The 6,186-nt window shown below is 36.9% G+C and overlaps 1 long non-coding RNA gene across 1 annotated transcript in view; it reads left to right on the forward strand.

Annotated features, from left to right (window-relative positions):
* LOC107722014 (uncharacterized) overlaps positions 1-4,595 on the forward strand; it is a 19,777-nt gene extending 15,182 nt beyond the window's left edge. Inside the window, exons 3-4 of the long non-coding RNA XR_001637760.1 lie at positions 4,114-4,391; positions 4,527-4,595. This is a non-coding gene — a long non-coding RNA (uncharacterized LOC107722014). The remainder of the gene's footprint in view (positions 1-4,113; positions 4,392-4,526) is intronic.
* The last annotated feature ends 1,591 nt before the right edge of the window (positions 4,596-6,186 follow it).

Consider the following 6,186-nt stretch of genomic DNA (forward strand, 5'->3'; position numbering starts at 1 on the left):
GAATTTGTTAACTCATCCGTTTAAATTATATTAAGCCTTAAAGTTCTGCATAATTAAGGGCGTGGCCACTTGAGTGACAGGTGGATTGCCGCTGCTGACACTGCCGTCGAGCTAGGTGGGCGTGGCTTCAGCAACCAGCTCCCGCCTTTTTGCCCATTTTCGAGTGACGCGCTGCCAAGATGGCGACGGCCTGCTCCGCCCACTTTGAGCTTCAAAACCGCTCTTCAGGAAACTACGGGTGACGTCACGGACACTACGTTCATGTTTTTATATAGTCTATGCTTTGAACCCTGGCACCGCGAGCTCGTGCAGCGCTGTCAATACATGCAATTCACGCATGCATTAGAAACTGTAACATTCTGCAGTTTACTTACTATTCGTTTGAGGCTATTTCGCGATTTCAATCATCATACAGTAGCCTAACCACCAGCATCAGCCACCTCTTCTCATCGGAGACATGTGATGCAGCACTAAACAGTCTCTCGCGGTCGGTGCTTCATGCTTGTAATGATTTCTGCTTGATGTAATGATTTTCTTGTCTTTCTCTGATAGTTTTAAATACTTTCACACTGCTGTCATGTTTGCTGCATTAGTGCATGCCTCTATTTGATCGCGTCACATCGTTCTTCGGTACATATTTGGCCTTTTCGCTTATTCAGCCGAACACCGAAAGAGATTTCTTTGCTGTTTTCGACCGAATAATTTCGGTTGCTGAACAGTCGGTGCATCCCTAATTTATTGAATCATTAATTGAATTACGAAAAAATGTTTCTTGACTTGAAGTCAAATTAAGTAACTCAAAATGATACTTAAGTGTTAAAAATGTTTAATTGTTTTTCAGTTTTTGTTTATAGGAAAAAAAGTAGCCTGATTTGTAAACAAATGACTCAAAAGAATCAAAAAGAATGTATGAATAATGAATAACAATGATTTTGAATCAGTAACTCACTGAATTAGTCAAGTGGTATTTGATTAATTCTTTCATATTCATACTTATTCATCGAACAAAAAAAGTCAAGAACCTCTTTGATCAATTCACTGAGTTCTTTTTTGTTTCAGTGAATTGTAGTTCTTTTTAATTCACTAAATAGAACTAGTTCAAAAGGACCAGAATTGTTTTCTTTCAAAATATTGTAAGCTAAAAATTAAACAAAGATTAACATTAAACTTTTTTTAATATTCGGTATCAATTACAATGTCAATGGTAATTCTCAGTACATTTTGACATTACTGTTATAAATGATACTTCAATTAAAAAAAAAAAAATCTTAAGTTTATGGTGTTTTTTCTGAAGGAAAACAAATTATTTGATTTGTAAAAAATATTCTTTTGAACTTCTTTCTTTTTAAACAAACGAGTCAGTTTGTCTTAAATTGAGTTAAATCAAGTTACTGATTTGAATCATTGATTTGAATCATGAAATGACTTACTGAATTGGTTGAAGCGATTCCTAACTTTTTTTATTTTTATTGAACTTAGTAACTGTTACTCTTACAAATGATACTTCAATAAAAAAAAATGTTTTGATTAGTTTTTATCTCCTTTTGAGAAACTAAAAAAATCTTTAGGGAATCTGAATCAGAACCAGAATCATTAAATTCTCATTCCTTCTTCAAATATGCATTGATAAAACTATTATAAATAGCCATTTCTTCAGTTGTACACTTTACCTACAACCTGTTCCACAAATATTGTGACCCAAGTCTCCACCCATGCATTCTCACACTTACTCGAGATCTTTATCCACTGTGTCCATGCACGTCCACTTTCGCTCTTTGTTTATTACGCTCATGGGGCGGGAACGCCGCCATGTGAGACATGTGATGACAGCAAGTGCAAAAGACTGCCGGAGGAGCTGGAACTAAACTCCCTCCAGTACATGTAATCCACGCCACCTGGCCCCAGTGAGAAGCCATACTTACTTTGAGAGGAAAGCTGGAAAATCAGACGTCCCATAAAGATTGTGCGCGGTTCTGCAGAGACGTGCTTCTCTAAAACAAACAGATTAATGGAGTATTATGCTTCGCTTCATTCTGGGGCCTGTGATGCAACACCTTTTCCTGGTGTGCGCGGAAAATTTCACGTCAGCTTTGGGAGTTGCTAAGATTTAATCACTTTTTCTTGGCACGTTTAATTGGGATCAAGTACTTGCAGTCTCGTTTTTATTTGTGATTTTTGAGGGCATAGATGTGTGGTTTGGAGTTGTCTTGTGTAAATGTAAACCAAGCATGCCCTTGAGTGTTGAGTGTGTGATGGTTTCCCTCATCGCAGCTGGTGTTTCCAATGGCTCTGACTGAATTTAGAACGGCACTAAAGTAAAATATGCGCACATCCCAATTATTCATATGCTGTGTGATACATTTTCAGAATTTATTATGGTCTGTTTTGCTCACATATGAATCTCATGCATCCACTTATTGATTACTTGTGGCCTGAAGTCAAAATGAAATTAAAATTGACCCTGTTATTTATTTATTTTTTAATGCATGCTCCTGGTCTAATAAAAATGTAATTTTGATTTAAACCCTGACTTGTGTATAGTTGGGCCTAGTTATTGTGAGATGGGATTTCTTCTTAAAAAATTCAAAAATAATTATTATAATGAATTAAGGTCCTGAAATGGGAAATTTTCTCAGATTCCTGTCCCAGCCCTACTTGTCAGAAACATGGTGTTGGAGTAAACCCACCCTCATAGACTGATAGAGTGATTTTTTTTTTTCCCTCTTGGAACAGCTGATGTTTATGGTTATATAACATGGCTAAGCTGTGATGTCCTGCTGTGTGCTAGACTGCTCCAGATACTGTTGCTGTGCTGACAGACAGGTTCCTTTGTTCCAGGTGGACATAAGGAGAAATGTGTACACACTTATTGTAGGGCGAGCTGCGTTATGTCTGCTTGATGTGATTGTTATTGTCAGTTCTGTTGAGCTTTGTAACAGCAAATATGGCAGGCTGGGAGGGAATGTGTCAGCGTGGCAGATTGGTAAAGGGTGGTTTACACCCGCCCCGTGTCAAAAATGTGTCACGGCGTCCTTCTGTTCTGGCCTTTGTCACGTATGCAATATGCATACTGTAGAGGAAAAGCCCACTTGAGTGATGTGCACTTCAGATCTGGCTCTGATACAAAACCTAGTGCTACCTACGTAGGGACCATTGTAAGGCATTCCCGTTGACCAAATGCTAAGACATCGCATGTTTTACACAGAAGCCAATCCCAAAATACATTCAAGATGCCGGATATAGAGCGAGAAAGTTGATTTATATGAAAATAAACCGCATAAATCAACACTATTGAAATTTATTGCAAGTCAAATCGTGCAAAAGCACCATTTGGATGGTTGCTGTTTATAGTATTTTAACAGCATTCACTTATGAGATTTTATTTTATTTTTGTTATAATAATATTCAAGGTGTTGGACAAAGTGAGAGAAATGTCGAATATAAATATTTTTAAATGCAGTCAATACAATACTAATCTAATTAAAATGGTCTGTTGTTGTAGTTTAGTATTTATGTACTATTATAGTATTTATTAGTACTTTAAATTATCTTTTATTATATTTTTCAATATTACATTTTAAATTTAGTTTTAAGTTTTAGTAATTTTGTTATGCATGGGCTTTTGTTATTTTTTTGTTTTAATTAAATTTTCATTCTCTTTATTTTTATTTAAGTTTTAGTAATTTTGGTACTTCAGCATAAACTTATTTCTGTTAGTTGCCTTAGCAACATTTCATTTTTTATTTTAATTTTTTTACATTTTTCATCCATTTATACTTTTTCAACTATAATTTAATTAGCGAAAACTATTTTTTAGAGTTTTGTTAACAATAACAACACTTATCTGTTTTACCCAATATTTGTGTGTTCTATGTATTTATACGCTTAGAGTATTGTGTGAATTGTAAAAGTTTATTGAAATCAAATGCTAGTTGAGTCTTCTAATATGCTTTTCATATGTAGCACTCTTTATATGTAGACTGTTCCAAATGCTTGCTTGCTTGAGAGGTTGTACTTCAGTTCAAGATGCTGCCTGTGTAGGCATCAGACAGCATTAGATTCTGAAAAACAGCAATTATGTAATATCTCTGTTGTTTTTTGCTCTTTTGACAGTTCAATCTTATCGAGCAAAGAGGAACCGACACACAGAGCTGGATTACGGCCAGAGGGGGCGCTATGAGCCTCTGAGATTGTCCTTTCTTTCCTGTCCCGTGCCTCTTTTGACTCGTCTTCCCATTCAGCAGTGGATGGTGGCCAGCCAACAAGCCCCAGAGGAGCCGTGAGGTGTTTCTCACATCCTCATCTGCCAGGACACACTCCTCTTATTATCAACCCAGTCACTTCAGAGAAAGCCGCCACTGTCGCCACAATGAGTTCCCACAGCCGCCCAGGTAAGAGCTCTCCGTGGCCCTTCAGTGCTTTCATCTTGGGTTACCCCACTCTGAACAAGATAAACACTGTTACTGATATGTGCCATTACAAACCAGTTTCTCTCGGTAAAGGAGGATAGTGTTTCTCTGCTACAGGAATAGCACGTGATTGGTCTTCGGGGGTTGAGAATTAGCCTTGAGATGCCAGAAAAGGCTTTTGAGCAGCTTTTTGATTCGCACTCAAATATCTGTCCCCTCGACTCTGCCAAGGCCGCCTTGTCCAACTGTCGGCTCGAGGAGGAGTTTGATTATTCTTGGAAAAAATTGTAAGCTGTGCTGTTTCTCCCTGCCTCGCTCTCTTCCTTTATCTTTCCTCTTCTCTCTTTCTGCTTATATTTTCCCTTTTGTGTTCGCAGAGGAAAAGGTCATAGAGTTTCAGACGCTTTCTTTTCATCGAATCGTCCGCTAGACAGATGAGCACTCAATAGTCGTACGGATTAATTCTGTGAGCTGCTGTTGGGTTGGTAAAGCAGCCAGCCATGAGTGGTCAGTTACAGGAATTTTACTATGTCTAAGTGGTGTTATTAGCCTAAAACCACCTTAGCTGTGATAAAATCACTGTTATAAAACGGATAGTTCCGGTCCTTGATTCTCATTGGTTGAGCCAAGTTCGAAGCTGTTGTAAATTACTCTACAAACATACACCTTTGTTTACATTTGTGTGTTGCTCGACAACCACTTTGTTGGAACCACAACCATTTCTGAGGAACTACATTGTTTGGCTGAAGAATAATGTTTTTATTAATATCTTACACTTAAATTGCTCTGTTTTATTTTGTGAAACCTTACTACGTATATGGAATAACCTTTTTATAAAAGCAATAAGCCCTGTGAAGCCGTGGTTTACAGTGGATTTATAACAGCTAAGGGGGTTATTACCCCCTTAGTATATTAACATGCCCCTTAGCTGTTATAAATTCACTGTAAACCACGGCTTCACAGGGCTTATTGCTTTATAACGCAACTGGCTTATTGCTTTTATAAAATGCTGCTGAATAACACCAAAGATTTACATTCATTAATGATAATACTAGGAATGAACTATTCGTCTACCAAGTCATTTAGTTTGTTAGTAATTTTAGCTATGTTAGATGAAGTGTGATTTGACCCACTGTCATATGTGTTAATAAACTGGGAATTTATGAGGTTATGTCATACTAGCTCAACATTCGCCATCATTTTGGTTTGTGTAGAAGACAATTGCAGAGTGTCTAATATGGGCCACGTGATTAGCTTCTCAAAAAAAAAAAATTGTGTTTGGAGTTGCAAAATCAAATTTCGGCCACATTTGGAAGATATTGTGGGCGCTTGATATGAATTGGTGCTTCCTTCAACGTAAGTCTGTGGGATTTTGCTGTTCAGTTAATCATTTGTTAAGTTATGATATGATTTACAGTGCTATCTTACTTATGCAAGCATACAATTTAGGGCTGCCACTAACGACTATTTTTATTTCGATTAAGCTATCGACTAATTTATTGATTAATCGATTAATCTATAACAATTTTAAAGAACATTGTATTAAACTTGCAACTTTGCCATTCAGTAGTGTACCATAAAAAAGTATAAATGTAAGCAAGCCATTGACGAACGCACGTACGTAACGGCATCACATATAATTATTTAATTAAATTGTAGCATTTGTGAATTCACAGTTATGCTTGATTATAATTTTTAAGCGGGTTTAATATATCACAAGGCCTTGGAAAATAGTCTAATAATGTGTTTTATGGATTCTCGTCCGTGAAATGCACCA

Source organism: Sinocyclocheilus rhinocerous, unplaced genomic scaffold, assembly GCF_001515625.1.
Source record: "Sinocyclocheilus rhinocerous isolate Xijiao unplaced genomic scaffold, SAMN03320098_v1.1 scaffold5627, whole genome shotgun sequence".
Lineage (NCBI taxonomy): Eukaryota > Metazoa > Chordata > Actinopteri > Cypriniformes > Cyprinidae > Sinocyclocheilus > Sinocyclocheilus rhinocerous.